Source organism: Meriones unguiculatus, chromosome X (assembly GCF_030254825.1).
Source record: "Meriones unguiculatus strain TT.TT164.6M chromosome X, Bangor_MerUng_6.1, whole genome shotgun sequence".
NCBI classification, from domain to species: domain Eukaryota; kingdom Metazoa; phylum Chordata; class Mammalia; order Rodentia; family Muridae; genus Meriones; species Meriones unguiculatus.
In genome coordinates, this window is record NC_083369.1 from 120268616 (window position 1) to 120293726 (window position 25111).

The 25111-nt window shown below is 41.3% G+C and overlaps 1 protein-coding gene across 1 annotated transcript in view; it reads left to right on the top strand.

Moving 5' to 3' along the window:
- Positions 1–734: 734 nt before the first annotated feature.
- The window catches only part of Plac1 (placenta enriched 1), a 30902-nt gene continuing 6525 nt past the window's right edge, over positions 735–25111 (top strand). The window contains exon 1 of the mRNA XM_021660107.2: positions 735–813. The gene's annotated coding sequence lies outside the window, so the exon portion shown is untranslated. The remainder of the gene's footprint in view (positions 814–25111) is intronic.

Genomic DNA, 25111 nt, shown 5'->3' on the forward strand with positions numbered 1-25111 from the left:
TCACGTTGAGTTCCACGGCTCAATGAATACCTGCATCCTGCCTTTTATAATAAGCTCTCCCTCCTCTCTGAGTGGCTTGAGAGCCACTGAAAATTTTCATTGTCATTTCAATTTTTCCCTTTACATAATGTCGTAAAACGGAATCATATAGTGTGCAACCATTTGTCACTGTGTTCTTTCATCTATGATAACTGTTTTTGAGTCGTTTCTAATTGTCATATGAGATTCACTTTTGGGTTGCTGAGTAGTAGTCCATTGCAGAATTCAACAGTTCAAGCAGTTAAAGCACATTAGAGCTGTTTCCAGTTTGACAGTATTATTTTAATCATTCCATTGCTTACTTTGTATTTGAAAATTATACGCTTAAGCCTTTATTTCTTAGCCAATCGCCACTATATGTGAATTAGGCCTGCCTTTTCAACATAGTAAATGCTTGCCAGATTTCCAAAGATGGCACTGTCACTATTTTAGACTTCCTTGGAGACAGAGTTGAGCATGTAATCTGGCACAGGGTGAGAAGGCTTGCTTCGAAGCTCTCCAGCAGCCCTATTCAGGTCAACAGCCATTCTGAATGTCTCCCGTAGCATAGGGACCTTCTCTAAGACCAGATGTGCCTGGTGCTGGGAAGATAGACATGTACTTTCTGTTCTGACCTTTGCTAACTCAGGCAGTAATTTTGGGGAAAAAGACCTTTCTTCATGTGGATTTCAGCTTTTGTCTGTCATGCTTTTTCTTTTCCAGCTGCCTTCAGCAGCGAACACAAAGCCACATTTCAAAAGAGACTGACAAATTATCACCAGCTGCCAGAAGGAGGTTAGTTTTCTGTGTGTTCTGTGTCCTCTTCTCCGATAACCAACAGGTTAACTTTGTTAAGGGAATTGACAAAGGCAGAAATTGTCCTTTCACCCATGGGCCCTTTTTGAAAGATGTGAATTTGTAATATTCCTCTCAGTTCCCATTCGAGTTTATACCGGGAAATACCAAAATAATCACCACTCAATCTCTGTGTTTTGCAAGAGTCCCATTAATGCATTCTTTTTTCAGAGCTCGTGGGATCTAAATTATTTTAATTAGCTATATTGGTGTCTTCCTCCAATGAGTAACTATTTAAAGGCTAAATAGTGTCAGCTCTAACCATGGAGAATTATGTGTTGTTATTTTCCACTTGCATTTTTAATCATCTTTCCATATGTCTTATCTGGCGTTTACTTGGCATAACTAGAGCGTCTAATTACCCTGCATATAGCAGGGACTTCTGCTTAGGAACAGCATAGAATGTCCAGAAAGGGTGAGCCACAACATACAGGAGGGGCTTATTAAAAGCCTTTGAGTTGAAATACAGAGTGCCCGTATACACAATGGTGACGAGTTCTGTGTCAATGCAGAAACTTCGGCAGCCGTCAGCACCCATAGGAACACAAATTGGTATAACTCACACACAAAGGCAGCTGCAAAATGTGCTGTAACATTAACATTGCTCTTCTCCTCTACCCCCTGAGAGGCTTTTTCTAAGAAATTTGTCTTTTCAAAAGCACGGTCATTATGTGTTCATAATAAAAATATAGGTTTTTAAGGAAGGGGAAGTGCTAATTGCCCTGATTTAATCATTATACATCGTCTCCATTTATCAAATGATAACACTGTACCTTATAAATATATATAATTAGTGTATTAATTACTAAAATAATTATTTGACATATAATATATATATCAAACTACAAGGGAATTAGCTATAGCATATTTAAAAATAAAGTGAAAAACATCTGAAAAAGTCTATGTAAAAACAGTTATATTATGACATTCCTTACAGTTATATAATATTAAATGCTGTATCTATTCTGAATCATGTTTAGAAGAATGTTTAATAACATGGGGAAAATGCTCATAGCCTAAATTAAATGGAAGAGGCAACGATATAGAAATGAGCGTATGGCATGATGCCGTATGTATGTGTGTGTAGAAGATTAGAGGAAATATAATTTTAAGAGCAGTTAACTGTATGCTGTGGGACTGTGAATTATTTTCATGTCCTTATTTTTATAATGAACTTGTCATGCTTTAAAAGTCTAAAGAGAAAATCTTTGATTTGAAAAATAAAAGTTTGATGATAGAGTATATACATAAAATCCTAGTAATATGATACAAATTCATCTCACTGGCCAAAACTGGGGAAGAAAATCCCTTTGGATGCTTCATTTCCAGAAAGACAAAATAAAACCTCAAGTCTTTTCAGCATTAAGTGCTGGGAGTCTGTGCCTATTGAGAAGACTTTCGTTAGTTTCTCATCTTCTAGAAAATTCTTATCCTTCCCTCTCTCCACTCTCACCCATTTTTCAACTCTGCAAATCTATGGAACAAATGCTGGGGAAACTGGACATACATAAAACCCAAAGGCTTTAATATGCCACAAAGCCTCACTTCCTGTGTCCTAATGACTATGGGCCCACTGTACTCCCTAGAGTGGAGGAGAGTGCAAAAGACAGAAACTCTCAGGAAGTCTAGAAGGATTGAGACCCAACATGCACAGCTCTCCCTCTCTTACTTGATTAGTTTGACATGATATAAACTGGTGAGCTCTGTTGACATTTGGGGGAGTAGGTGCTAAAGAAAGAAGCCAGCCACCAAATGCAGATAGATATCTTAAGAGATCACAGAATCCTAGACCTTTATAGCAGAAAGAAAAGTATTTCAAAAAGAATAAGATTCTTTCCAAATACTGATGCAATGCTGAAACAAATGTTAGTTCAAAGAAATACCATTTATCAAAGCACCCCATTTTACAGATGAGGAAGTCAAACCACAAAGAAAAGTTTTGAATTGCTTTAAATCTCATGGTTTTGCAGTTACAAAGTCGAGACTAGGGCCTACATCTTCTGGAGACTCTCAGGGAAAAAAGGATTTTCTAGTTAGAAGTTTTCCTCAACTTATAAATACTACAAATGCTTACAATGCACATGTGCCTGGATATTTTACAGTCAGCTCAAAGTTATCAGATACAAAATCGAATTCATTTTGTTTCCCTGTCACCAAGAATCTGAGCCAGAGTGCATTTGGTTTTTGTTCTCTTTCAACTTCTGCCCTGGGTGGGTTAACAAATTCTGTCCATTTTCCTTCGAAAACATCTGTAGACCCTACCCTGGTGACAAGGCAACTTAACTCTTACCTCCCTAAGAAAACACTTCAATCAGTGAAGTACTTGTAGGGCAAGCATGAGGACCTGGGTTTAAACCCAAGAGCCCGCATACAACAGCTGGGCCTGATGGCGTGCTCTTGTCATTCTAGTAAAAAAACCTGCTTGGGAAAAAAAAAAGTTAGATGGCTCCTGAGAAAAATCCTTTAGTTTCCAAACATGCAAACACACATGCACATGTACACACACATAAACATGCACACAAAGAACAAATAAAACCCAGTGTAGATCTTCACAACTTAGCTCAGGGGTTAGCATCTATACAGCAACATTCATTCACACACGCACCTATTAAGTATCTAGTATTTACCAGGCTTTGAGGTAACTCGTTTTTTCTTGTCTTTTCAACGACATCCCTGAGGGTTGCAGCCATGTATTTCTCCATAGCCTCTTAAGCATCCATTGTAATTCTAAGCAAATCCAGAGACCTATTAGTTCTGGAGCAGTTTGCCACCAGTTTAGCAGTTAGAGAACTCTGTGGATGCTGTCATCTTGTAGCTCTGCCCCAACATGTCAAAATTACGCTACTATGAGCCACTTGCTCAACTAAAACAGCATATTGTCATGTGACTTCTAAATACCATTATCTTCAAGAAGTGAAATTTCATAACTAACTGGAAAGGTGGGATCCTGAAAGTCAAGTGGGTTTTGCCACCAGAAAGTTTGAATAGACATACTTTTCCTCATTCCTCTATGTATAACTCAAAATCTTGGAAATTAATTTTAAATAAAACAAATAGACATTTCAGGAATAATTGGAATGCCATACTGACCTTCCCATAAATATGTCCAGTGACTACATATGAGTTTCAAAACCCATAAGAATAAAGGAAGGAAGGGACCAAGTGTATGTTTGATATGCACAGGACCTGGGGTTTGAACCCAGAGAGGGAGGGAGGGAAAAGAAGGATACAGAATAAAGTAGAAGGAATCAATTGGCACTATTACATACCATCAATAGTCAAGACAGCATGGTGTTGGCAGATGGGCAAACACATAAACCAAGCAAAAAGAAAAACCCAAAAGATCCACATAAATATGGCTACTTTATTTCTTTTACAGATACAAATACAACTCAATGGGAAAGGAGGCTTTTAAAATAATTTAATTATTTAATGGGAGAAGATGCATGTACTGTGGCTCTCCTGTAGAGGTCAGAGAACAAGCTTTTCTCCCTCCTTATCGAGACAGGGTATCTGTTCAACGGGCTATCTGCTAGCGCAACATATCCCAGGCTAGTTGGTCCACAGGCTTCCAGCGAAGGTATGCCCAAGTTGATAAATAAAATTAACCATCACGAACTTAGACCTCAGTTCCGTATTTCATACCTTAAAAGTTCCTAATGGACTTAGATATATTCAGGGTGAAAAGACTCACAAAAGTAAACAAGGAACAAGGAATAATCTTCAAGTCCCAGAGCTTAGTCTAGCTCTTAGACACAATGACACAATGATGAGTCTCACGAACAAATCAACAACCTACACCTGATCAAAATGTGAAAGATACCCAGGGTGTGGTGACGCACACCTTTGATCCCAGCACTCAGGAGGCAGAGGCAGGCAGGTTTCTTAGTTCAAGGCCAGCTTGGTCTAGAAAGGAAGTTCTAGGACAGCCAGACCTGTTACGCAGAGAAACCCTATGTCAAAAAACAGACCCCTCCCCACCCCATTCCCCCAAAGCAAGAATGTATCCTATATAGGAGCTAAAGACATGGCTTGGTGGTTGAGAGCTGCTTTTCCAGAGGACCCAGGTTCAAGTTTGAACACCCAAGTGGCAGCTCAAAGCTGCCTTTAACTCTTGTTCCAGGGGATCAGAGACATGTAGGCAAAACATAACTGTACCTCAAATGAGAAATAATTCATTGCAAACTGTGAGAGCTTCCAGGGGCAAGTGGTGGTACACGCCTATAACATGGTGCTTGTAGGCTGCCGCTAGGGGAACCGTGTGATCAGGGCCCGTCAGCGTTGTTCAGCCAGACCCTCCCTGTCTTCAAACAACCACTTAAAAATGTGAAAGACCCGTGTTAGGTCTTTAGAGGACCAACTGCAGAGTTAGAGGAGATATTTGTAATGGTGTGTCCGATTCATAAAGAGTATAAGAAAGACAGCAGGGAAAAAAAATCCAGTTAGAAAATGGGCAAAGGAGGTTACGTTTCAGCAAAGAGGAAGTATGGATGGTAAATGTGGGAAAAGATGAGGGCCACTGGGGAAATACAAACTGAGACCACAGTGGAACAGCACACCTATGAGACCAACTGAAATAAGAAACAGGGACAATACCAAATGCTGAGGAGAATGCAGAGAAACCGGATCTCTCAAACGTTGCTGTGGGGATGAGAAATGCTACAAAAACACTCTGCAAAACAGTTTGGCAGTTTCTTACAAAACTAAACATGCAATTACCATAGGACCTAGTAATCCTGCTCCTGGGCATTTATCCCAGAGAATTGAAACTGTATCTACATTAAATCTCATACATGAATGTTTATAGAAGCTTTATTCATAATAGCAAAAAAAAAAAATGTTAAACACCCCAAATGTCCTTTGATAGGTGTCTAGTTAAAGAAACTGTGGTACAATTATAAGAAAGAATGAATGACAACTTGGAGGGACCTTGAGTGTATGATCTGGAGTGGCAAAATTGTATAGAGGTCTTCACCTCAGCCTCCCCCAACACAGAAAACTCTCTATCCAGTTCCTTCTGACTCAAAAGACCATTTGTCATAAAGAGGCACTCCAGGTGATTTCAATTTTGTGGCAGTATATGTGATGTGAACATCTCTGAAGCAATATTTTTTAAATGCTATCATTTATCCCCCATTGACAAGACACACACATTTCCAAGATGACGGAGTTTTCATGCAATGCAATTCCTGCTCCTTGACTCATTTTCAAAGATGAAAGATAAAAGCTCCCCTGAACTGTGCTCATAAGAGGGGAAAGGGTGATTCAGGCTGATAGCAGAGGCAAAAGAGTGGTGGGGAGGAGAGAACGATAAAGCAAAAGGGGAAAAACAAGGAGAAGAGTGAGCCCCTCTGCAGCTGTATAGGCTGCAGTCTGACCGATGGATGCTTCCTAGCTTCCCCATCTGCAGCCCCTACCCCCAACCCCCTGACTCTGGCAACTGCTATATCTTACTTAGGAAAGCCTTGCTGGGATCCCAGCACTAAGTTAGATTCCTCTGTTGTCCATCCTGAAAACACTTGAATCTAACCTTACAGTATTTATTGAATCTGTAATTACAAAAGTGTGAGATGAATTATTTAATGTTCAATGTGTGTAATCTATTTTAATGTCTGCTTCCCACTTTGGACTGGAAATTGTATGAGTGTTGGGTTTGTTTGTTTTTTAGTCCCCTTTTATAATATAATGTAAGCATCTAACAAGGAAGTTACTTGGTACATGAAGGCAGAGGGGGTAGCAAGATCCTAACTAAATTAAACAGCTACAGGAAGGAAGATGAAATTTAACTTGTATTTGTTTTCTCTCACAGAGTAGGGAAACCTTGTCTACCCCACTTATCGCAGTGGATAAGACTCTGTAAATGTGGAGAATGTCCTGCAATAAAAAGAGCTGTTGAGCTTTTTCTATGCGCCTTAATGACAATAAAGTAATGCACTCCTGTCTTTGGAGTCTGAAGGCCTGTTGTTCATATCATGAGATATACATTTCCAATGTTCTGAATGTGCTTCATAGAACAATGTGCACATCAGCACGTATGTGTCTATTATTGAGATGTGGGGTTTTCTTGCTACCTACCAAGAATCCTGTCAAAACACCCAGTAGAGCCCAGAGATTGAGGGAAATGTTTGCTAAGTTAAAGGAGTGCTAGTGCCTAGATGAGCTTTTGAAGGACTTAGTGGGTATCAAAACTTATGCTTTGCATCACTGTTTCCTAAAAGGAAAAGTGGGTTGGGAGAATAGAAAAAATTTGAGAGATGATATCCTCCCTCCATTGGACTCAGACCTTGGGGCCTAAATGCTCTTCTTCATTCTTCTGCAGGTTTTCTAAACTTAGTTGTGCACATTAGAGCCCTCCTGGCAGCCAGTTAAGATGTATAGACTCTTCCGTAGGAACAGTTGGGGGTTGCCCATGTTCCAACACAGAACATTTTAGGAACAGGTCCAACCTGTTTAGCTCTTCACACAGCAGCTTGTCCTGTCTTCTCTGCATACCAGGATTCATCCCTGAGCCACCAAGGCTCTCCCCTCCCTGACCCCACCCTACCTCTTCCTCATCTTGTCCCTCTAAGGTCCTTCCCTGGCTGAATCCCATGCTCAATCCCCAGTTAACAGGGAAACTTGCTCTCTTCACAGCCACCTGGCACCTGAGCTGTTGTTCAAGTCTCTCTTGTTCCCTCGGACTGTCTTGTCTGGAATTAGCTTTTCTCCCTACACTCTCCATTAATTAAGCCTTGCCCCAGCTGTTCTTCTGCTAGCTGCTGCTCTTGGCTGAATCGCTCTCTTCCCTGAGGTTTCTCCTGCTCACTCCAACCAACTTTTTTTTTTTTTTTTTTAATCAGTTACATTTTATTAACTCTGTATCCCAGCCGTGTCCCGATCCCTCATTCCCTCCCAGTCCCTCCCTCCCTCCCTCATCTCCTCCCTGCCCCTTTCCAAGTCCACTGATGGGGGGACCTCCTCCCCATTCATCTGATCCTGTTTTATCAGGTATCTTCAGGACTCCAACCAACTTCTTAAGTAGTGCTCAGGGCCCTTTCATCTGTTGATGCCACACCATACCTTGGTCTGGTCCTTTTCTTCATAGTGTTCTCATAGGGCAAATGTCCAAGTCCTGGTTCCTAATATCCCTATCGCACCCCGACCCCAGCACTGGTCCTTCACCCATTAGCACTTTGTAATAGACTCTTGGAGTCTCTGTAGTCTCTGCTGTCTGGACAGTACGTGGAGACCAGAGGAGAGGATCTTAGGGAAAATGTGTACAACACGCACTTGCTCTCCATAACTAGAGGAGTTCTGATGCTTGTCTGTTACGGCCTTCTGGGCTCCAATTGTCAGAGTCCTTCTCTGCTTTGTCAAGGGTCCAGGCTCCAGAGTAGGATCCGGGACAGGATGCGGAGGTCCCCCATTCCCTTTATCTCTTGGGCCACCGAGCTAATGGCACAGGCAAATGATAAGCAGCTGATCATGAAAGATGACTAAAAGGAAAAGGAGCCCGGGATTCTTTCTCTAAAAGTGCTTTTAGCCAAAACTGCAAGGGGTTGTAAAAAGGGGACTCTGATCTGAGGTTAGCTCCATACACACATTCAATGGGTACCACAAAAGGAGCTCCTTACACACAGACAGACAATTGACATACATTCATGTAACATATGAACAAAAAACAGACAGATGTACATATTTACATGTAAACACATATCTAAATACATATTTACAAGTCATGCATGAAGCAAACTCCAGCTAGTTTTCATTCAGTGGGCCCCCACCACCTGGATTTTGTCAATGGGCTCATGCATTTTAAAATAACTAAACTAGACATTTCTTATCTATGTATTATATTTCTTATTATGTAATATAATTTCTTATTATGTAATATAAATTCATAGTGAGTTCAGAGTGACAAAGGTTAATAAGGCCTAAAGGTTAACAGGGTCTAAAAGTTATAAGAATATATATTTTTTCAATTAGGAATGACTTGCCTACACATTTTTCAGCTATCTTTGGGGCAATAATCTTATCTGTCTTTCATTCCAAGAAACAAAGTAAATTTAAAATGACAGTATATAATGCCATATGTGACAAGGTATAAGGAATTACAACAGAACAGTTTGTATGTAATGACATCAAAGCTTGTACTTAATTAGGTATTGCTTATCATTCAGGTTCATGGGAAGTTTAAACCAACTTTAATATACTTACGGCATGTACCAGGGTAAGTGAAGGCTATCTGGGGCTACAAATCTGCCTTAAGCCTGTCTCCTAGTGAGTCATCTGGAGGTCCCCAAAGGTTTTTATTGTGGCCATAAACTTTCTTATTTGCTTATTTAACTTTTAAAATTGTTTGAATCAAGTCAGGAATTCCATAATCAGGAATTCATTCATCTGAACAGCAGTAAATGCCCACAAAGTGACGATTCACATCATACCAGATTATAGAGAGATGCAGCCATGCACAAAGAATGAGTATCAGAGACTGGAAGCAATTCTGGGGTGTATCATAGCGTAGACCTTGCAAATCACTGGATCCCCTTCCAGAAAGCCCACCTGCCTAACGACAGCTCCTTTGACAGACTGGCTCCTGACACTTGCCAGTGGTTGTATTTTACAATTTTAAAACATATATATAATACATACACATTATACATATATATATATATATATATATGTATACACATACACACACATATATACACATATAGAAGCCAGGCATGGTAGTTCTCAGGAGACAAAGGCAAATGGATTTCTGTGAGTCTGAACCAACTTAGTCTACATACCAAGTACCAGGCCAGCAAGGGATACAGAGTGAGACCCTGTCTCAAAAAGAATTGTATTTTATAAAGAACCAGCAGAACAAAATCTGAAGTTTCTTGCCACACATACACCAAAAGATGATGTACTAATTGCCCTGAGTTGATAATCATGTATGTATAGATATGTATGGAATTATATCACACTGTATTTCCTAAGTATATAAATTTTAAGAAATAATCCAAAATTAAAAATATAAAGTAGAAGAATAAGAACTAGTGCCTAATTTTAGGGTTAAAAATAGTTTTAGCAAAACAGCTAAAGCTGGGGTGGTGAGTAAAATCAGAACCAAAGAAAATATATCTGAGGGCTCCTTTCAACACTGTTTTGTGTTCACACTCTAAGAAGGAACACAACATGAGTCCCAGAACCTTATAAACTGGACTTCTCTGGGAGCAACTACACTCTTTAAACAAGGAGGAAAACTATCCCAATTCATAAAAACAAGAAATATGCTGGCAGTTGCTTTTTTTTTTTCTACATAAAGCTTGTCTCTTTTTATGCTTGGAGGTTAAAAAGGAAGAAGGAAAGAACAACCTAGATTTCCAAGGTAGCCATTCTCTACCTTGTCTGCTTCATTGAAACCTAGCATGCCTCATAAATAACCTGAGGAGGGCTGAGAGCCCTAGCAGGAGCCATCCAGACAAGCTCTCAAATAAAGAGAGAGATAAAGGGGAATTAGAAAGCATCTTTGGGTACCACCCCATTACCCCTACCCTTTAGCTGCTTCTTTTTTTCCTCTTTTTGATTGAAGCTAGGACCTCCTGCATGTGGGCAAGCTCTCTACCAGTGAATATCCACAGCCTTCTTTTTACTTAAAAAAAAAAAAAAAAAAAAAAAGACACATAGCTGGATGCAGTGGTGCATGTCCAGAAGCCCAGCAGTCAGGAAGGCAGAGGCAGGCGATTGCCTGTGTTTGAGGCCACCCTGGTCCACAAAGCTAGTCCAGGACAGCCAAGGCTACACAGAGAAACCCTGTCTCGAAAAACAAAACAACAACAACAAAAATGAGACAGAGTTCTCTAAGTTGTCTAGTGGGACTCTGACCTCACTATGGTCCAGGCAGGTTTGAAATTATGATCCTCTTGCCTCATCTTTCCCAGTAGCTGGGTTTTCAGGTCTGTACCCCAGGCCTGACCCTTTAATTAATTTTTTTGTAGTAGGCTAGGAATTATCTTTCAAGGAAACAGTTAGGGAAAACTGAGATATTTAAAGATCCCTACCCATAGCTAAGTGGTAGAACATTTGCCCAGTGAAGTTGAGGGTTCCATCCCCAGCCCTGCAAATAAAATGAAGTAAAACTACCCATTCCTGAAGCATCTACAAAGGGAGATGTCATGAGTTTGTGACATCTGTTTGGAGAGGACCAGCTGTGAAAGCTACTGATTCATCTTTGAAGTTTACTCCCTTTCTGGGGTGCGACCTGCTTTAGATTGGCCAAGCCATCTAAAATCTCTGGGCCTCAATTTATTCTCCTCTCCCAGGGGTTAGAACAATGTCTGCTTCTGAACATCACGGAGATTAGATGAGACGGAGTCTTATGAACCTATCTGTGTCATACCTGAGTATTCATTTGCATAAATGTCAACAGAGCAAAGGAGGAGGACGTGAGACGTGATAACCTTGGATTCCTCTGAGAAGAAGGGACTTTCACAGCCCAACCCAAGGGCTCCTTTTTGGCCCCTCAGGTTAACCACTGAAATTTTGTTTCCCTGACTCATTGCTGTGCTGTCCCACCCTCCTAGGTGGAAAGTTGCTTCTCCCTACAATTACCGAAGGGCACTCAGGAAGAGGCTAGGCTTCTATATGTTTCCTGAGATGGAACCTGCCCTTGTATTTGCTCACAGCGAATTTTAAAGTATAGAAGATAATGAGCTTGCTTACCAAATAAATATGTATGTTTGGATCCATTTGTCATCTCTCTTGTGGATGCCTTTTCCTCCTACTCTGGTTAATCGCTTCAGAAGCGCAATGGACTGTGGGATAGGAAAATGCAAGTTACTGGTCTTCTTGGACTCACAAATTATTTACAGAGCACAGGATTTACAGTCAGGAAGGATTTTTTTTTTCACAGTATCGGGCAAATTCTAGATGCTCTCTATGTATACAAACCTCCTTTCCAACAGCTATGAAAGGACATTTTAAACTTTAAATGAGAGCCCTGTTCACAGGACATTCTTCGCACAGAATTCCAATCAAAGCACCCCATTGAAAGCAAGGAGATCACATGGAATCACCACCTTTGAGTGGCGACTTTTCCTCAGCTATGCTGTGACTCAGGAAGTTGGTAAGGGCCCTTTGTATCCATGGTTCACTCTCTCAACTCTTTGTATGTCAGAAAGCCAGGCATAACTTGTAATAGATACCAGCGGGTAGAATTCTATTCAGGCTCAGGTCTGCTTGGACGTTTCCATATAGAAGTCCAAGTTTAAACTCTGCCCTCCATAGAAGTCGTCCTGTTCCAGCAACTGTTCTCCACCAGCTGCCTAACCAGCTGCCATCAGGCCAAAATTACCCCCACCTCAAGGTCTCCACCTCGGGATATGACAAACACGCTCCCTGGGGCTCCATCTCTGACCCGTGAGCTGCAATTACCCACATTGGAAGTCAGGTCTGGTCTTCGCCCATATTTTTTTTTTTAATTTTAGCAGCAAAGGGGCAACCTTCAATTATCCCCTACTCTCTGCACATGTGGAATGAGATAAAACAGAAAAGTTTGCTAAGTCAGATCCCCAGAACTAATCCACCCAGAAAAGATGTGAATGTGAAACCAATCAAGAAGTTACATGTGTTATAAGGGTCTGGCTTAATGGTTCTCTTTAAAATAGTTTTCAAAGTTTCCAAGTGCAGCAAGAAGAGTGGAATTCTCGCCTCTATTCCCAGTTCCTTGTTGTTTTTATTTATAAAGAGGATGTTTTGCAGGATTTGTGGGTAAAGAGGGATTGGGGTGAAAGTGAGGTTAGAAATTCATAGGGAACAAGAGGTAAAGAATGAAGCCATTGCGCCTGTGTTGCGAGGTCACCATGAAGGCGATTAATTAAATGTACAGTAATTTTCCAGCAATGCAATATGAAAATCTGCACATCCAACAGAATATTTCACATCAAGGAAAAGTCAAACCCATCTTCTGTCTGTGTGGCCCTAAGTGGTATTTTTCTGGAAGGAAAATTTATTTGAAACAAATGTCAGAACAGAAGTGCTGCTTATGAGGGACATGGAGAAGCCATTGCACATATGGTTGGAAACCATCACCTATGAAGAGCATAATGCCTGGCCTCAAACCCTCTGAAGGCTAGCATTCAGGTCCAGTGCTCATGTTCATCTACCTGTGTGTACAGGTGTCTCCACTTGTTTGCTTTCACAGCAAAAGCTGGTGGTTATACTTCTTTTATGAGCCACATAAAGAATGGAAGTAGAAAAGTGGATCCATTGTATGGCTCCCTGTAGCTTGGTGTCACAACAAGAGGGGGGAATCCCAAAATGATGGATGGGATTATATCTGGATAGCCATTGAGCAAGCAGCTTTCTCAGGCCAACAGCAGAATGAAGCTCTGTTTAGGAGTCACAGCTGAAAAATTCAAGTGCTCTCAACCCAAAGCGGGAGCCCTCCTCCTAAGCTTCTATGCTATCTTGCATGGGACTTCTCAGTTTTTGCTTGTGACACTGGTAAAAGGAAGGAGGGGTCTGGCTGCAACACCTGGCTAAGAAGGTCCCCAAGATACAGAGGTGTCATGGAGGTGCTGCAAGGGAAATTTGCCAAGGTGTCAAACTCTTCCTGGATGCCTGCCCGCCATCTGTCTCCCCACACACACACACCCCGTCCCTTCATTCACTTCTACATAAATTCCTGTAGTATTTACCAAACACCTATTTCAGGCAGGAGCCAGGGAAGGAGTATACAGAAGGCATTTGTTTTCTCTTCTCCCTCTCAATGGCTCTTCTCTCCTCCTCTCTCTCCCCATAATTCAGTAGTAACGGGGCTGGATGGAGGAATATTCAAAATTTGTCCCTGTAGGAGACATCTGTGCCAGGAATTTCCGGCAACCCCCAAGGAGAGTGGCAGATTGATGAGATTCTAGTTGCGACTAATTAGGGAGTGGAAGGTGGTGGGAGTAGGTGGAGACCGCAGCCAGCAGTCAGCCTGAGCCCACTCTATAACTCCCATTGATAGGGTACTCAGTCTGTGCCAGGCCCTGTACATGCTGTTTCTCATACCTCCCTCAGCCTCACAGTTCTTTGCTGTCACTAATATGATGACAGCCTATTTTCTATGAAGAAATTAAAGCCAGTTGTTGGGACATGCCCAGGGCCACATCCGACGTGTTAGAAACCCCCACTCAACTTTGGTATCTGCTTAGTGTTTGTTTTCTTGGAGACTGGTACATGTGGAACTACATCCCTGGACAACCTGAGCTTTTGAAAATGCCCAGGCGTGGTAGTTTAGTACCTGAGTGACTTCAGTGTATCAGGATGATCCTGTAAGGAACTTACACTATTTTTTTAACAGATGTATAGCCTTGGGTGTAATTTACTAAGCATTACTATCTTCCTGTGTAAAATAAGCATAATAATAGCACAATAACAATTCACAGGGTTGTGGGGATGATGAAATGACATCGTAGTTAAAACTACATAGTGTATTTCCTGATGTATGAGTTCTGTTTGATAGTTATGTGTCTATGCTTAACAAAAATAAATTTAATCACAACTAACACTGGTTGAGTTGAGCCTTTATAGGTTAGGTACTGTACTAAATAAGCTAGGTGTGGTGGCTCATGCCTGTAATCACAGCACTTGTATGGTAGATACAGAAGGATTGCCACAAGTTCAAGACCAACCTGAACTGCTCTTAAAATTGCAGTCATTTGTGTCCCACAAGGTAACTTAATTCACTCTCCCTTTCCTCTTTATCAATATCATTTCTCATCCACCAAATCAAATTAGCTAGATCATGTATATAGAAGGCAATCCAAACAAGGAGAATACCAGGCCTAAGTTAAAAGTCAACCTTATATGTTCACAGTCTTAAAGCAAAGCCATACTCCCAATACTTGTACTTAAAATAACAAATAGTGCTTATAACTCGTTTAAAAAAAAAAAAAACACGTAGGTCTATAGTCTCCCACGAGCAAAATCCCCCAAAGAGAGCCTAAAAAGAGAATTCCTCCCTGGAGATCCATTTCATTTCATAAATAGTAATGAGGTGGCTTTTTGCAAAGTATTGTGAATTCCTCCAACAAATACAATTCCATCTATTTCTTTATTCAGATTTCCCTCCCTCATTCTGTAGAACATCCATCAACAAAGAGCCAGGGCAGCTGCCATTCTGTGCCAAGAGATTGTCTTGCCATGTTCCAGGTGTATAAAAAAACAAGAGTGTCAGTTACCGCTACATCTCCTATCCGGGATCATGCCCTGTGAGAACTTATTCTATTTCAGTTTCTACTTCTACAGTCAGGGGTAAAAATGAGCCTGAACAACCCGTAGAATGAGCACCTGCTCCGGTCATTGCCCGAGTGTGGACGAACTAATCCCTGGCTTTACAAGAGCTTTGCCTGCCATGCAGCAGGGACAGGGTCTTCTCATGGGCCAGCACTTCTGGCTTTAATACCCCAGTCTTGATTTCTAACAGGTGGGTTTCACAGTTGTTCTGCTCTTAGCATGAGCCAAGTCCATAGCTCAAACAATAGAAGATTCTTCATGAAGAGCCTGAGAAACCACAAGATGATATTAGTGGGGGGTGAGGGAATCAGCTCAAATTCTCTCTCCAACACTCGAAGCTAGTGATTTTGACCAGGAATGAAGAATTTCCCAAACTTGTAGACATCTCTCTCTCTCTCTCACTTCTACTCTCATTCTCTTAGCATTATAATGTTTGTGAAAATCTCAGTGATACTAGAGCATAGGATCTGCCTAGCTCTGGGTGTGTATAATCTGGCACTAATGAGGAGTCACCCACTGACTCAACCATTTGGCTGTTGATGCTCCTTCCTTGCCTCCCATCTAAGCTCTTTCTGCAGTGATACATCCACCTAGGCTTGGTAAGTGAAGCCCAGAATTCTTTATAAAGCCATGAAAAAATCAGAAAGAGACGTGGTCTCTGTCTCCAGGTGTAGCAAGGACTACGTGACTTATCTACTTCCATGAGGCTTTGAGGATATGTAGAAACCCTTTTTGCATCAGGAAAAGTTGTTGGATGAATGGACAGACAGATTCAGAGTTGTCATCTCTAGTGGCTTTGTAAAGAAGCCAAATGGGTTTCCTTTACCAAAATAGGATTTAAGGGGTGCTTGGGAGATTGCTTAATCGGTAAAGTCCTTGTTGCACAAGCTTGAGAACCTGAGTTCAGATACTCAGGGCCCATGTAGAAAGCTGGCTCAGCAGAGTGCCTGTAATTCCAGTACTAGGGTGATGGAGATAGGCAGATCCCTCGAGTTTGCTACACAGCCTGTCTAGCCAAATTGATGGTGTTCAGGTTAGGTAGGAAGCCCCATTTCAAAAACTAAGGTAGTTGTCAATTGAAGAAGACAGCCAATATTGATCTTTGTTCTCCACATGCATATATACATGTATACACATAATATAGACAGACAAACAGATAGCTAGATACATACATACATACATATATAAATGGATGGATGGATGGATGGATGGATGGATGGATGGATGGATGGATTAATGAGCTGGGAAGACCTGAATATCCCACATGTCCCTGGGTTCATTATATTCTAAGTATGATACAGTCATGGAACAAGTGTGTTCTGTTGAAATAGGAAATGGCTTCTTTCTCTCAAAATCTCAAATATGAAGAATGATAAAATATAAAAATGACCTAGAATTTTGTTTAATTTAGTTTTATTTTTATTTTTTTTTCAAGACAGTGTTTCTCTGTGTAGCCTTGGCTGTCCTGGACTCATTTTGTAGACTAGTCTGGCCTCTGCTTCCCCAAGTGCTGGGATTACAGGTGTGAATGACCCAGATTTGTCTACTCTAAGTACCTTTGGGTATTCATTTCTCCATTATTTTCTTTGCTTTTCTCCTCTCCTGCTTAAAAAGCTTCCCTATCACCTCAGACTCTGATACCCATTAACAACCTATAATTCTCTTTCCCTCCTGTTTGTTTGTTTGTTTGTTTGTTTTGAGATGTGGCCTCACTAGGTAACTTTGAATGGTCTAGAACTGTGTGTAGACTAGGCTGGCCTTGAACTCACAGGCATCTGCCTGCCTCTGCCTCCCTGAGTGCTGAGATTAAAGGCATGCACCCCCAAAGTAGGCCTGTTTCCTGTGAACTTGGCACATTCTTCTCATCTTGTCCTTGCCACTTACTAGCTTTGTATATTCAGTGAATTTCCTTACCTGTGTAGCTCTCAGTGTCTTCTCTAAGATGAGCCTACTAGTCATAAGACTACCTATCACACAAAGCTGCCCAGGAGAGCATATAAGATTGTGCACAATGAACCCTTGGTTGGTGCCTCAAGAAGTGTTCCTTTTCCTTCCTTCTGCAGTGGACTCTTTTTTTTTTCTTCTAAAATCAGGAAACTGTCTCAGAGGAGCAGTCCTGTATAATGTTGGACCAAGTTTCTGTTTTTTCTTGTTTTGTTTTGTTTTGTTTACATCTCTTAGTAATAAAGTAGGAAAACCTTCTAAATAAGGAGTTATGGATACAACAAGTGGAAAAGTTCCCTATCTCTGTACAAAAAAGTGAAGTTCCAGAATACCTAACAGCCTGTTTACTAAAAAGGCCTTTAACTCTTGCATTATAGCAAGTGCTCTAACCTGGTGGATGGTAAGCCATAATAAAAATTGCCCCTTCCACCGTCTCTCTTTAAAACCAAGGCACACATGGTGGGGTGGATTTAAGAGCTGGTGACTTAGCATGAGGAAGTGCTGGGTTTGGTGGAAAGAAAGAGGGCTCACAGATACGTGCTGAGCATTCTTGGACTTTGGGGATCATTTGTTTTGTGGGAAGTGGCCATCATCTCACAGATGGACTACTGCCCTTGCTGTACTGTTTCATCAACTCTACCATTCTCAAATACCTGTTTTCGAGGAAATGAGGTTCGTCTTTCCAGGAAAGTAGAGCCTATACTCAACTGGGTCTTCCCTAGCTGGCCTGTAATGAAGACCTCACAAGAAACCCCTAACAACGTGCCTCCTCTTGGTTTTTTCAGAGCTCAGTCTTCCTAGAAAGCCTTACTTTTGCTTCTCAGTGTTTGCGCCATCTCAGAGCCTCCCTCAGCCTTCCACCATGACAGGAAGTTGCTTCCAGGGCCCCTCTATGGCTTGCTTTGCTCAGTTTGAATACTGCTTCTCCTTATTAACTCAGACATCAGCCGCTAAGACAGACTCCCCCGTGTGTCTTAGGGCAGTAGTTGTAGTCCACAGGTCACACTGCTTCAGGACTCCCCGTCAAGATGATTCATTCATAATGATGGCCTATGACTGCGGATTTACTGTGTCAGGGGAGAGATACCAACAGGCTGGATGGAAAGACCTGATGCCCAAATTCATTTTCACAACCATGATCTTGGACAAAGCTCTCAGTCTTCTGGGCCCCTATTTTTTTTATTAATTACAATTTAATCACTTTGTATCCCAGCTGTAGTCTACTCCCTCATTCCCTCCCAATCCCACCCTCCCTCCTTCATCTCCTCCCATACCCCACCCTCCCTCCCTCATCTCCTCCCATACCCCACCCTCCCTCCCTCATCTCCTCCCATACTCCACCCTCCCTCCCTCATCTCCTCCCATACCCCTCTCCAAGTCTGATAGGGGAGGTCCTCCTCCCTTTCCCTCTGACCCTAGCCTATCAGGTCTCATTAGGACTGGCTGTATTGTCTTCTTTTGTGGCCGGGTAAGGCTGCTCCCCCCCATCAGGGGGAGAAGATCAAAGAGCCAGCCACTGAGTTCATGTCAGAGACAGCCCTTGTTCTCTTTACTAGGGATGCTGAGTTGCCATGGGCTACATCTGTGCAGGGGTTCTAGGTTATCTCCATGCATGGTTCTTTGTTGCAGTATCAGTCTCAGAAAAGACCCCTGGGCCCAGGTGTTTTGGTTCTGTTGCTCTCCTTGTGGAACTCCTGTCCTCTCCAGGTCTTTCTATCTCCCCCTTCTTTTATAAGATTCCTTGCACTCCGCCCAAAGTTTGGCTATGAGTCTCAGTATCTGCTTTTATACCCTGCTGGGTAGAGTCTTTCAGAGGTCCTCTGTGGTAGGCTCCTGTTCTATTCCCTATTTTCTCCCTCTTCCTATTTCCATCCCATTTTCCTTTCTAAGGGAGGATTGGTCATCTTACCCAGGGTCCTCCTTCTTGCTTAGCTTCTTTAGGTGTACAGAGTTTTGTATGATTATCCTATATTATGTGTCTGATATCCACTTATAAGAGAGTATACACCATGTGTGTATTGCTGTTTCTGGGTTACCTCATTCAGGATGATCTCTTCTAGTTCTTACCATTTGCCTGCAATTTTCATGATTTCCTTGTTTTTAATTGCTGAGTAGTATTCTATTGTGTAAATGTACCACAATTTCTGTATCCATTCCTCCATTGAGGGACATCTTGGTTGTTTCCAGATTCTCGCTATTACGAATAAAGCTGCTACAAACATGGATGAGCAAATGTCCTTGTTCTATACTTGAGCATATTTTGGATATATGCCTAGGAGTGGTATGGCTGTATCTTGAGGTAGCACTATTACTAACTGTCTGAGAAAGTGTCGGATTGATTTCCAAAGTGGTTGTACAAGTCTATATTCCTATCAGCAATGAAGGAGGGTTCCCCTTTCTCCACAACCTCTCCAGCATGTGTTGTTACTTGAGTTTTTGATCTTAGCCATTCTGATGGGTGTAAGGTGAAATCTCAAGGTCGTTTTGATTTACATTTCCCTGATAACTAATGGTGTTGAACATTTATTTAAGTGTTTCTCTGCCATTTGATATTCCTCTATTGAGTTATTTTGTTTTTCAAGACAGGGTTTCTCTGGGTAGTTTTGGCTGTCCTGGACTCACTTTATAGACCAGGCTGGTTTCAAACTCACAGAGATCCACCTGCCTCTGCCTCCTGAGTGCTGGGATTACAGGCCTGTGCCCCTAATCCTGGCTGGTAAGACTTCTTATTCTCAGGAAATTCAGAAGTAAGTGGTGTGTTTCTCCGTGTATGTTGGGACTAGTCTGTACTTTGGGAGGCTGAGGCAGAAGACTCACAAGTGCAAAGCCAGGTTGTGCTACGGAGTAAGTTCCAAGTCATGCTAGGCAGCTTGACAAGATTCTGTCTCCAAATAACAAGGAAAATGGAGGCTTAAGGGCTGGAGAGAGGAGCCAGTAGATGGTATAATTCTTGATATACAAACACGAGGACCAGAGTTAAGATCCCCAGCACCCACATAAAAATTGTGGCATACATAGTTGCCCACCTATAATCCCAGCACTCCAAAAGCAGAAACAGCGATCCTTGGAGCAAGCTGGCTAGCTAGATGAGCTGAATTAGTAAACTCCAGATTCAATGAAAGATGCTCAGTAAATAAAATGGAGAATGATTAAGGAAGATGCCTGATATTGACCACTGGACTTAACAAGCATATGCAAACAAACAAACATACACACACACGCACACACACACATACACACACATCAGGTGGGGAAGAGTAGACCCTTCCCACAGAGAAAATGAATTGCCTCTCCAGCCATCATGATAAATTGTGATTCAATCTTTACCTGGATGCCTACATAGGAAGCCAAAGGCACCCAGCTCCTTAACAACTTCCTCCATTTATTTTTGGAGCAACATTTCGTCTCTCATGCCAGGATCCAGGATTCTTTCTGTTTAGCTTCATTTCCTGTTGTCTAGTTAGGTTTCTCATTCAAAATGGAATTTAAGGTTGGAGGAAGTTATAAAATCCAACTTTCATAGTTCGGGGTGGGGCTCTTTACTCAGGAAAGGGGCATGCATGTCTGTTCAACTTCTGGAAAAATATATTTATTAGTTTTCTGGGACTGATGTATATAGTACTAAAAACAGGATGGCTTGAGATACAGAACTTTATTGTCTCCCAGTTGTGGAAACTAGAAGCCAGAGATCAATAAATGAGTAGGCCATACTGTCTAAGAGCTCCTGGTGAGGGGGGCTCAGCTATATAGTTTCTGTATTTGTCAACAATCCCTGGATTGCAAATGCATCATTCCAGGAATGTGGCTATCTTCTCCCTATGTGTCTGCATGTTATCTTTTCTCTGTCCATGTCTGTCTCTGTGCTAAAATTTCTTCTTTTAATAAGAATAACATCAGTCACATTGTATTACAGCCTTCCACAATGACCTCATTTTAACTTCCTTGCCTCTGTAGAGATCCTATTTCCAAATAAGGTCTCATTCTGAGACACTTAGTTAAGATTTTGACATATCTTTTGAGGAGGAATGCAATTGAGTCCATATACATTTGTAGATGAGTGATATGGATGTAAAGACTTAGCCCTTAAAATTTTTTTTCAAATAAAATAATTTTGTCTTTGGTAAGAAGATTATCAAGGAGCAGAGAATTTACCCCTTTTGTTATTCATAAAATAATATTGTATATTATATGCATGTATTACCAAATATGATAATGCAATAAAGGATCCTTTCATATTTTTTATTTTATTTTATTTTATTTTATTGAGACACTGTCTCACTCGGTAGTCCTGGCTAGTCTTAAACATTATGTAATACAGAAACCAGCCTGACTTTTCTCCAAAGTGCTGAGATTAAAGGCATTAGCCTTCTTGTAGTTACTTTTAGCCAATATATTATATGTTTATTTTAGTGTGTATATTATATAACATATGTAATGAACATAGGTTCAACCTTTTGTGTATACGTATGTGCTTCCATGTATATATGTTTTAACCAAATAGTGATTTCAGGAAGAAGGTACCAAACCAAGTCTCAGTTATATTGCTGGGATCAGGATTATCACATCTAAGTCCAAATCACTGCTACATGAAAAGTACAGGCGAGAGTGATCAATAGTGATATTTTCCAGGGAAATACTATACCCTATGCAAAGATAGGATTAACTGTGAACACTTCTGACAGTGTTCAGAAAAGGGAAAGCTTGAACAAAACCTGAGATTGACCACAGTGGAACTTAAGGTGTAGGGGTCTCAGACTGCTTTGCTTCTCATTTCCCAGGACCTATGGAGGTCCTGGAGGATTCTGGTCTCACCCTCTATGCTTGGATCTGAATTGAACTTGTCGATCTGCTTTCCGAGGAAATGGTGTGATGCCTGTGGCTTTGATTCCTTCTTTCGCTTAAAGAATTTTAAGTGACCTCAGAGCCCTACCCATGTACCCAGTCTCAGTGACTACAGTAAGGCCTGTCCAATCACCCATCATTCTTTGGTACCCCATGGACCTGAAGCTTCTGGTTCTCATTATGTTCTGTTTCTCAACTGCCAAGACAATCTGGATTGGGCTTGAGAATTTCTTCTTTCCTCCTGTGTAAAGGCTAAAGGAAGACTTGGTCCACTTTAGACGTTGATTCGTCACAGGGAGTCAGAGAAAGGAGAAGAGTTGTACAAGGAATGTTATTTGCATTTGAGATAGTGGATAATGGAACCATCAGGCTAGGAAGATATAAAGTCCTTTTCTTCAAGCAAGGTGAGCAGGCAAGCCAATGAGCAGAGCTATGCTCTCAAACTACAAGGCTTTCCCATTATGGTAAGCCTTGAATTGAAATAGTGAAAAAGGTGTGGGGAAGGGACTAGCCGATAACTAGATTCAGGTCCTTAGGTTGTAGACAAAAAGGCACAGGGACAGTCGATGATTCCTGATAGCCGTATGTGTGTGTGTGTGTGTGTGTGTGCGTGTGTGTGTGTGTGTGTGTGTGCAGTGTGTTCATACATATTCATGTATATGTGTGGATATGTGCATGTGTTTGGAAATGCATGTAAAAGTGTAGAGGCCAGAGGCCAATGTTGGATGTCTTCCTTGATTGTTCTCCAACGTTTTTTTTTTTTGTTTGTTTGTTTTGTTTTGTTTTGTTTTGTTTTAAGACATTTTCTCACTGAACCTGGAGCTCATGGACTAATTTAAGCCTCCTGGCCACTAAGCTCCAGAAATCTGCATGTCTCCATCCCATCCCTGCCTCTCTAGAGCTGGGATTACCAGCATACATCATAGTATTTGGGTTATTATAGGTTCAAGGGCCCAAACTTAGATCCTCACACTTGCAAAGTAAACACTTTACCTCCTGAGCTAACTCCCTTAGCTCCATATTCTTGTAGGGATGCATGCCTTTAATCTCAGCACTCAGGAGGCAGAGGCAGATGGATCTCTGTGAATTCAAGGCCAGCCTGGTTTACAAAACGACTTCAGGACAGCCAGGGCTACACAGAGAAACCCTATCTTGAAAACAACAACAACAACAAAAGCTTATGGACCAGGAATTAAGGAATGAAAAGAAGTAGTAGGGATCAGACTGCATGTGTGCCCGTGTGCCCATGCACACATATACATGAATGCCACAACCCAAAGCTTCTTTACTTTCTGTAATATACATGAACACCTCCCAAATTGTAGGCTCCCTAAAATTGACTGACAGCCTTCCTATCAAAAGAACCTTTCTGCTGAACCTTTTCTACATCTCTGGAGGCAAGAGATGGCGAGTGGTCCCAGTCAAGATATGTACACATGTCCCATGTGGCCATACTCCGGGATAGAGCTGAGATACATGGCAGCTTTGAGTTACAGAAAGATGGATGCCAGTTAGGTCAGTTAAAAATCAAGTAGACAGCCTGTGAAACCAACCGTGGTTTGGCTCGGCTATACGCCACTCTTAAGAGGCTGTGTACATGCACCCCGCTTTAAAGACTCTGTGCCCAAAACTCCCAGTTTGGAAAGGGAACAGGGAATGTGCCTGGTTGGATTCTGGAAGCTGTCTTGAGCCCTTGCTTATTGACACAAGTGTATCGAGTTGTTGGTGAAGCTCTGGGTGGAACACCTGATCAACCCTCTGCCCTCCCCAGCCTAACACCCTGAGATCACCTCACGCAAACTGGCCATTACTTTGTTTCAGTAGCCTTATAGAACCCACTAAAGGGTTAAACATGTGGTCTAGGCTGCTGTGGAGTTGAGAACCTTGCACAGACACAAGCCTACCTTGTCTTCTTAAAATGAGAAGGGACTCTGGGGCTTTGTGGCAAATGTTGTCGTTTTTTTTTGGGGGGGCGGAGTAATCTCAAATAAATGATTAAATTAAAACATAAACTGAATTAGAGGCATTCATTTGGGATTTTCCTTACATTTTTATGGAAATTATGAAATACATCCTTATTCCTTTGTTGGACTTTAAAATTAAAACAACTCAGCCACTCCACATGGGAGGAAAGGGGGTCCCAGGACCTGAAAGTTCCAGTTTCCCTTTCTGTATGGCTTTCTGTATTTATTTTTAAGTTTTTTGTGTTCAGCTAAGGCATGGTTCCCTATTGTTTTCCAGCCATATTATGGTATGATTTCATGTTAGACTATTTACCTTTTAGTAACCAAATTCCCAAACCAGTGAAAAGTTCTCTCTCTTATAAGGAGCCCAGGCTCTTATTTATTTCACAACCTTTATTTGTGTGTGAGATGAACTATTACACTTAAACTATGCTTGATAGCTTAACAGATTATAAGAACAAAACCAGATGGCCCAAACAAAAACAATGCTTTGATTGCTTTCAAATTCATCATCAAAAATTAAAAACAGCTTTCAAAAAGCCTTGACATTTTTCTCTAGAAATGACTTTGAATCATATATGTATATATGGACCTCCTGACCCCAAATTAGAAGTATATAAAACAACATTTTAATAATGGCTAGTTAGGAGTATTTTTCTCTTTTATCTTTTCTATAGCTCCATTTTTCCCTGCTGTTCCTTTTAGTGTGTGTGTGTGTGTGTGTGTGTGTGTGTGTGTGTGTGTATGTGTGTGTGTGCATGTACTTAATGGCTGCTTTTTAGTTTAATTTGAATGGTGCCTTTTTAAAGGATCCTGTCGAGGTGTTTTCTTCTATGAAGAAAATGGACTTTGTTAAACTTTAGCAGTTCATAATTCTTCCACAGAAAATGGTGAATAATGTGCAGTTACTTTAACACTGTTTCACAAGATTCCAAACCAGAACACATCCTAGGGTCTTTAGCGTAAATGCAAGTTCCATAAAAGCAGTTATTTTGTTTTCTAGCTTGTTTTAGTGTACCTTCAACATGTAGTGCCTTGTATTAATCACAAGTCTCATTCTCTTTGAGAACAGTTAGCCAGCTAATTCTTTAAAACTAAACTGTAAGAGAACACTGATTTTTTAAGTGTCAGCACCCTTGAGATAGCATAGAGGAAAAAGTTAGATTGTGACCGCCTGAACTACTAAACTACCAAGCTTTCAAAACATCCAGATGCTTCTCTCTCTCTCTCTCTCTCTCTCT